Below are 8,625 nucleotides of genomic sequence, written 5' to 3' on the forward strand. Positions count from 1 at the left end.
TCGCTCTTGCTCAGGCTGGTTTCGAACTCCTGACCTTGAGCAATCCGCCCTCCTCGGCCTCCCAGAGTGCTAGGACTACAGGTGTGAGCCACCGCGCCCGGCCCCAATGACTTTTTATAACTAAATATATGTTAATGCTGTCTTAAAAAAAAAGTTTAGAAATACTTGGTGTATTTAGAAATACTTGGTTCCAGAAATACTTGGTGACTCAGGAGTGGTAGAAAAGTCTGGGGATGGTATTTCAAATCAAGAATGGAACCTCTAGCCGGGTGCGGTGGCTCACGCCTGTAATCCTAGCACTCTGGGAGGCTGAGGCGGGAGGATTGCTCGAGGTCAGGAGTTCGAAACCAGCCTGAGCAAGAGCAAGACCCCGTCTCTACTATAAATAGAAAGAAATTAATTGGCCAACTAATATATATATAAAATTAGCCGGGCATGGTGGCGCATGCCTGTAGTCCCAGCTACTCGGGAGGCTGAGGCAGGAGGATCGCTTGAGCCCAGGAGTTTGAGGTTGCTGTGAGCTAGGCTGACGCCACGGCACTCACTCTAGCCTGGTCAACAAGCGAGACTCTGTCTCAAAAACAAAACAAAAAAAAAAAGAATGGAACCTCTGTTTATTCTCAACGTGTCAGTTGAGACACATTTGTTTCTCTTCCATTTGAAATCCTCACTACTAACTATATTTGGGGGTACACCATTTCTCCTCCTACAACTTGTTTTAAGAAACAGAGAACATAATGCGTGGATTTGGGTTCAGTTTTTGAAATGAAATACTTAATCCTCAATGACATTTTTGTACGTGTAAGAGCACACTTGCCTGCCCAGCAGCAGTGACACCTCACAGTGTGGACTGTGCGTTCACTGAGACTTCTATGATGCCGTGTCGCCATGGCGATGTCATCATATATATACACTGCCCCCAGCTCTGGCTGGCTCTGTCTGTGCTGAGTTTTTCAGACTAAAACAGGCAAACTCTGATACTCTGCGATATGGGAAACACGTGCTGCCGCAAGCGAGGTATGTTCGTATTGACCCATTCAATGCTGTCCTCCTTCATTTTGACTAATTGCTCAAAATATTCTATTCAGTATTTACAAAACTGTTCTCTGCAGTTTTCCATAGACAGTGATGGATGTGTTCTGTGGTTTTGTTTTATTACTCAATTTAGGAATTTGACTCTTATGTCAAGCAGGTTGCCTCTAAACTTCTCTTCCTTTAAAGAATATTATTTTCAGCCGGGCGGGGTGGCTCACACTTGTAATCCTAGCACTCTGGGAGGCCAAGGCGGGAGGATCGCTCAAGGTCAGGAGTTCGGAACCAGCCTGAGCAAGAGCGAGGCCCCGTCTCTACTAAAGATAGAAAGAAATTAATTGGCCAACTAAAAAATATATATATGTAGGAAAAATTAGCCGGGCGTGGTGGCGCATGCCTGTAGTCCCAGCTACTCGGGAGGCTGAGGCAGGAGGATCGCTTGAGCCCAGAAGTTTGAGGTTGCTGTGAGCTAGGCTGACGCCACTGCACTCTAGCCTGGGCAACAGAGTGAGACTCTGTCTCAAAAAAAAAAAAAGACTATCGCCGGGCGTGGTAGCTCATGCCTGTAATCCTAGCACTCTGGGAGGCCGAGGCAGGCGGATTGCTCAAGGTCAGGAGTTCGAAACCAGCCTGAGGGAGACCCCGACTCTACCAAAAATAGAAATAAATTAATTGACCAACTAAAAATATATATACAAAAAATTAGCCGGGCATGGTGGCGCATGCCTGTAGTCCCAGCTACTCGGGAGGCTGAGGCAGTAGGATCGCTGAGCCCCAGAGATTGAGGTTGCTGTGAGCCAGGCTGACGCCACGGCACTCACTCTAGCCTGGGCAACAAAGTGAGACTCTGTCTCAAAAAAAAAAAAGACTATTATTTTCTGTTACATCCAGCACCCCTGAAACTGTCCCCAATTAGGTATCCTTTTGGGGGAAATATGGGAAAGTCCATTTTCAGGCAGTTTGTACTTAATTAAGGACCTATTAAAATCATTAATTATAAAAATGTGGAGGAAATCCACAATGGTGGAGACAATCTTGAAGTTTTTCACACGATAAAGCACATTTTCAACATGTCTTCCCTCTCTTCTTTGTTCTGAAATGTGTGCGTACTTAGTTCAGTAAACTTTGGATGTGTCATTTCCATTCATATGGTCATTTAAAAGCAGCAAACAAGAGCGTGTGCTGCCTCTGTGTCAGTGTACGACACAAGCACACAGTTCCTTACATGCTGTGGCGGCTGCTCAGATCAGTAGTCAGCGGGACAGTGGGGGGACAGACTTAATTCATTAAAGGGCCCAAGCACGAGCCACGACGGCCACGTTCCCAGTTCATGCACATTAGTGGCTGGCTCAGGCTCTGTCAGTTGAAGGGAAGTTCACTCTTTGCAGAACCATCATGTGACAGTCTGGTCACTCAGTGTGGTCACGTGGGGACACATTCACGGGGGCAGCTGGCAGGGCGACGGCACGTGCATAGGCCCCCAGGGGACTTCCTTTAGAGGAAATGGGGCCATATCTGGGGTGGAAGATGTGAAGATAAAAAATGTTTCCTGATTAGGGACCTGCCCTTGTCTCGGGCATCTCCTCCAGGGCATCAGCTCTGTCGCCCCGTGACGCTTGAGCAGGAAAATTGGAGAAAGAGTGAGGGGGGCCCTGGGATCCGGAGTCCAGGACGTGACCTAGAGGTCTCAGTCGTCAGAGATCTGCGCCTCTGTGGAACCACATACATTCCTACCCCGCACCCACCACTCATTCATGCCATTCTAGAAACCACTTAGCTTCTCCAAATGCTGAAACCATCAGGTGTGAAATAGGAGGCCCAGCCCCTTCTCGGCCCACCCGCCTGGGCTGATGTGGGAATCACAGGACACAACACCAGATGTCCTCTAATAGCCATAGGGCATCAGACCCACAGAAAGGACGGAAATAAACCTCCATCCCCCACTGCCCTGGAGTGATCCAAGCACCCTACCTAGTGTCCGGCTTGTTCCTCCTGGTTTTAGTAAACAGTTACAGAGAGTGCCTGAAATTCTAGTCCTCCTCCTTATGATTTACCTGTACTTAATCACTGTCGCCTCATAATGCAATAGCAATAAGCAGGCCCTGTTACAATTCTAATATGACAGAGCAGAGAACCGAGGGCAGAGGGATCACGTGACCTTCTCAGGCACACGTGGCTCTAAGTGGGGTTGAACCCGTCCCTCGCTCTGCACCAGCACCCCTGCTCCCAGTCCCCCTGCTCTGTCGCCCTTTGGTACCGACTCATCTACAGGACAGCGTGGCCCCCACAGTCCCCCTGACAGGTGTGGCAGGCGCTGCCTGAGCCCTGGGATCTTGGGGAAACCCAAGTGTGAGTCAGACAGCTCTGCCTGGCAGCCAGTGAACAACGGGATCAGAAGGTGACACTTAGAGTAAATGTTCGCTAATTCCTCTCTGGCCCTCTGTCGGCAAGATGCCTACAGCCGCCTCTGTCGTGGACGCATTAACCGTGTTCTTCTCTCCTAGCGACCCGGCCGACATGGAGGCGGATCCAGGTCAAGCCCTGTGAAAACCCCGGAAAAGGTGATGTGACACTTAAGGTTATTCAAAAATGATAATTGTGAATGACTCAGTGTCCCGAATGTAAGAGAAACCTATGAAGAGGTGAAGCCGTATGTTTACCTGTGTCCTTCTACACAGTATGGAGACAGCGTGTGTGTTCTGTGTGTGTGAGTGTGTGTGTTTGTGTGAGTGTGTGTGACACTGTGTGTCTTCTCAGGAGATATTGTCAATTGACACAGCACGATCACCAGGGTCGATATTCTTAAAACTAAAACCCATTGTGATCACACACTTCATATGCGTTTCCTCCTTTGACCCTCACGAGAGCCGTATCTGGGTGTATTATCCCCACTGCTCAGCTGGAGACACTGAAGTGCAAAAATGAGCCACCCGAACTCTGGAGTCTCTGATTGGAAAGATCAAAAGATGAACCCAGACACAGGGCTGAATGCCGACGCTCTCAGCCGCCGACGTGCACTTGAGACTCGGTCATGGGGTGTCCAGCACCAGGCAGGGGGTTGGGCATTCCCGGGCAAGATGTCAAGTGCTGAGCCTGAGAGATCCCAGACACCGTCCCTCCTTAGCAAGCAGATTCAGTAGTTACATAAGCCAGGGTGGATCCGGTGCATTCTCCCACGGACCGGCACAGTCATCGCTATGAAAAACACACAGCGATCCAGAGGCTTCCACTCGGTTCGCAGAGCCTAAGAGGTGTGTGGGACCACACAGGACAGTGTGGCCCACTTCTGTCCATGCTGAGTTCATTTTGCCCAACAGCTGGCCAAAGCCTACAAGAACCAGGGATATAGTTTAGTAGATTTTGTGTTACTATCTCCACAAGTCCTACAGTGCTCCAATCCTGCCAGATACAAATGGGAAGGTCAATGACAAGTGGGGACTCCACGCACCAAGTGGTCATTAGCCTGGTTTCCATCACCCTGTTGCAGCTGTCCCGTAGACCTGCCTTAAACACACTCAGCACTGCCAATGCACTGGCATAAACTGATTCATAACATCCGCTTGTCTGCTTTTTATTCTCTGCTACCTGTCTAGTTATGTCATCCTATTGATGTCTGACATGAATTTTTGTGATTTCTTTCTGATAAATTTCACTGAAGACTTGTGCGTTATACTTTTCTCAGAGAACCAACTATGGGCTCTCTTCCTTCTCCCTGTGATTATCCTTATTTTCTCTTTCATTCGTTTCTCTTGTCATCTGCATATACTTCAATGACATGATTTGGGTTTATTCTGATGTTATTTTTTCTAACTTAAGTTGGATATTGACTTCATTGGTTTCCAGCCTTTCTGGAAATTACTATACACTGTTGTCACATCATGCTCTTTGCTGCATCTCCCAATTGTTGATTTGCATGGTTTTCATCATTAGTAAGTATTGCCTAATTTTCATTATGATTTATAGACATTTAAGTTTAGAAGGATGCTTTCAATATTCTCAAGTTGCAACAAATGGCCTTGTGAGTGAGCCTTTCCATATTTTTGCCAGTACACCTTTGGGATAGATTTTGAGATGTTGGGTGGTGGGTCAAAAGGCCACAACGCCTATGCACTGTTGCTAAATTCTGCCTCATTTTTCTCCACAGGTATCGAATCTCTCTCTCTTGGCAGTGGTGTATGCACAACCACAGGTAAGAGTGAGATGTGAAACTTTTGCCATTTTGTCACTGAAGTGGTATCTCAGTATAGTTTTGATTTTTTCTATTAATTTTATAATTTAACTCTTTTATTCTTTTTTCTTTTTATCATTTTTCTTCATTCAGCTCTTTTCAGAAGTTGTGCATAGTTTTGATTTTAATTTTTCTTTCTTTCTTTTTTTTTTTTTTTTGAGACAGAGTCTCACTTTGTTGCCCAGGCTAGAGTGAGTCCCGTGGCATCAGCCTAGCTCACAGCAACCTCAATCTCCTGGGCTCAAGCAATCCTCCTGCCTCAGCCTCCCGAGTATCTGGGACTACAGGCATGCGCCACCATGCCCAGCTAATTTTTTTGTATATATATTTTTAGTTGATCAATTAATTTCTTTCTATTTTTAGTAGAGATGGGGTCTTGCTCAGGCTGGATTTGAACTCCTGACCTTGAGCAATCCACCCGCCTCGGCCTCCCAGAGTGCTAGGATTACAGGCGTGAGCCACCATGCCTGGCCTAATTTTTCTTTTTTGAATGCAATTAAGAGCCATTTGTGTTTTTTTCTTGGAACTGTTGGTTCATGTCTCTAACATGCTTCCATGGGGTGGGTGGCAGTGTTTTCTGCCCTCGTTTTAGAGACTTAAGTAGGTTAAAATCTTTGTCATATACTAGGCACATATTTTTTCCTATTCATCATTTATCTTTTGGGTTTTGTTCACTGAACTTTAGGCCATACCAATGTTTTCTAGTTTCCTATAATACAATTTAATTATATGTTGCCAAGTGTTTCTTCTGACACTTTTAAGGCCCTGTGATGGCTGTGGTACAGTCACCTGGGCTGCACTGACGAAGGGCAGCTAGTGTCAGTTGAAACGGGAGCTGTGTTTCCCTTGTTTTTGATCAACTGTTTATCTGTGCTTGTTTCAGAAAACCGTACAAAGGATACAGTTTCAGAAAACCGTACAAACAATACGGTTTCAGAAAACCGTACAAGCAATTGCCAGGAGGCCACAGTGCACCCTCGCGGGCCAGGAGTTGGCAAGTACTGTGTCAGCTACCCCCGCTGCCCCAGGACCCCCCCGAGGGTGCCATCCACCTGCATCAAGCCTCAGCTTGGAACCGTGGTGGCATCCAGGTGCCCTCCTGGCCCCCGGCACCTGCCCAACTACAGCAGACCACGGCTCCCGCCCTTGCTGGCTGCCCCCAGGTGCAACCGCGTGCTGCCCTTGCCACAGCCCCAGTGGTCCTCTGGACCCTTGTGGGAGCAGACGCGTGGCATTCAAAGAAGTCCTTTCCCTGGGGCCGCTGCGGGGCATCCCTACCCTGCATACTCACGCGTCAGCAGGACACCGAGGAGGCAATGAGCTGACCCTGTGGGTGGAGGTGGCCTGGTGCAAGACGACCCCCGGATTCTGCCCAGTTCCTGGTGCGACGCCAGCAGTAGCCAGGGGGAGGCCCCCAGGGAGACCCCCGCCAGGTCCTGGGCCCGCAGTCCCCATTTCCTGTGCCACCCAAGCTGGACCTCAGGGCGCGGACGGCAGGGATATACCAGACCCAGCGATTGCTAGGAAGTAGCAATGGTCCCAGTGACACGAAGAGCGCGATCTGTCTTGTTTGGACTGTGGAGCCACTGGTCACCGTTCTCAGGGCTGCAAGCAGCTGTCCACGGACTTCACCCGACAGGGTACCATTTTTAGGTTGAAACACGCCCTGCCAGCAGAAAGTCTCGACTCCGCACGTCGACGTTTTTCTCTGGCAATGGAAAATTATGGAAGCATAAGGAAAATTCCACACAAAACTGAGAAGTGTAGTTGCTGCTGAGCTTAATACTTTGAATCCAAAGGTACTTTACCAGACTGGATAGAACACAAGTGCATCAAGCTCGGCTTTACTGCCAAAATCCTAGAGTGGGGCGTCAGGGATGGCAGGACTGGCCCGGAGGCCATCTCCGTGGTGGTGGATGAGCCGTCTGCACTTTTGGTGGCAGTGCAGAGACCTCATGTCTCCTGAAGAGCATCACCATCCCTGGTCCTTCGAGCCACACGTGTCCTTCCGGGGCAGCCATGTGTGCTGAAGGTTGGAGGACTCAACTTAATACACAGCTGAGATTTTCATAGTTCCTTTCCTCCTACAAACCCTTGTCCCAGTTTCAGGTTTTTAACTGTTTTCTGCTAATAAATTTAAAATGTTATTGAAGGGAAAGAGTTTTACTCACAACAACTCAATGTCCAAGGGTCCACGTCCCAGAGATCCATAGTCATGAAAGCTTTGGGAATCCCTTCCTTCTCAGCCGTTCAGTGGCTTAGAGCCCCGGTATCTTCCTCTATGAAGGAACACTTTCAGGGACAGGGGACAGTGCCAGCATGGCTTTGTAGTTAGCTATAGGGATGCTGCATGTCCTTCGTAGAGTTTGTAAGTTGCTTTCTCTCACATGGGCTCGCCGAGAACGCCCAGCCCTGAAGCATTCTGCTAACAGATCCGCACCTGGGCCAGACAGTTCAGCAGGAGTACACTCGTCATTTATGAGCCACATACAGGCAGTTTTCTCCTGTCGACTACGTTTGTATTAGGCAGAGTACTTATGGTTAATTCCATTAGAAATTAGCTGGAAAACTTCTGTGGAAACTCGGGGCACTGTGGAAAACGCCACACACAGAAGGCAGCCACGAGATCTGGTACAAGCGTGGTTTTAGGAAAATAGGCAATAAACGTCCTCATTGTAGATCTCTCATTTTCAACCCACTGAATGAAGGCATTTTCATGTATAATTTAGGGATTTAATTCTTCGATGGTAAAGGGAATTTTCTGTCCAAATAATATTATTGAATATGCAAAAGCCTTCAATATTTAAATATTGTAGAGGTGGTAGTGACTTTGAACATTACCCAGCTGTACTGAGGTTCACACCTGAGCACAGGTGAACTGGGCTTTACCACCAGCTGTCTCCAGCGCTGGGCATGCGCATTTGCCAGATGAGTGCTGGCTGCACCCTCAGGGCTGTCGTCTTCCAGTCACTCTTCCTGTTGCTGGTGTTCGGTTTCACGCCTGGCTCCTTTACGCCCTGATAACTGATGGCATCAGACGCTGAGGTCACCATGGCTGTGAGGGACACCATCTCCCTGCCCACCTCCACCCCCACGGCACAGAAAGGGCCCTGTGCACCCTGAGTGGGGACGGTCTGTTTTGGTGCTTTTCTACATTTGCATTCTATTTGATATAAAAAGGTTTTCACCAACAACTAGAAGAGTTAAATATTGTTTAATGTAACAAACTTCAACGTTGACTATAAAATATCTCTAAAGATAATTCTAAATACACACAATTCCCAAAATAAATAACTGGAGCTACATTAGCTGACTTGGAGAGGACAAGCAGGGAGCTGGGCCCTGTCCTGTGTGTGGCCTCGTGT

The 8,625-nt window shown here is 48.1% G+C and overlaps 1 long non-coding RNA gene across 2 annotated transcripts in view; it reads right to left on the reverse strand.

Moving 5' to 3' along the window:
• Positions 1-8,291: 8,291 nt before the first annotated feature.
• The window catches only part of LOC105866941 (uncharacterized), a 13,010-nt gene continuing 12,676 nt past the window's right edge, over positions 8,292-8,625 (reverse strand). For both annotated transcript variants that reach the window (XR_012914258.1, XR_001152088.2), the window contains one exon: positions 8,292-8,625. This exon is cut by the window's right edge and continues 126 nt beyond it. This is a non-coding gene — a long non-coding RNA (uncharacterized LOC105866941).

The sequence above is a fragment of the Microcebus murinus genome, chromosome 22 (assembly GCF_040939455.1).
Source record: "Microcebus murinus isolate Inina chromosome 22, M.murinus_Inina_mat1.0, whole genome shotgun sequence".
Lineage (NCBI taxonomy): Eukaryota > Metazoa > Chordata > Mammalia > Primates > Cheirogaleidae > Microcebus > Microcebus murinus.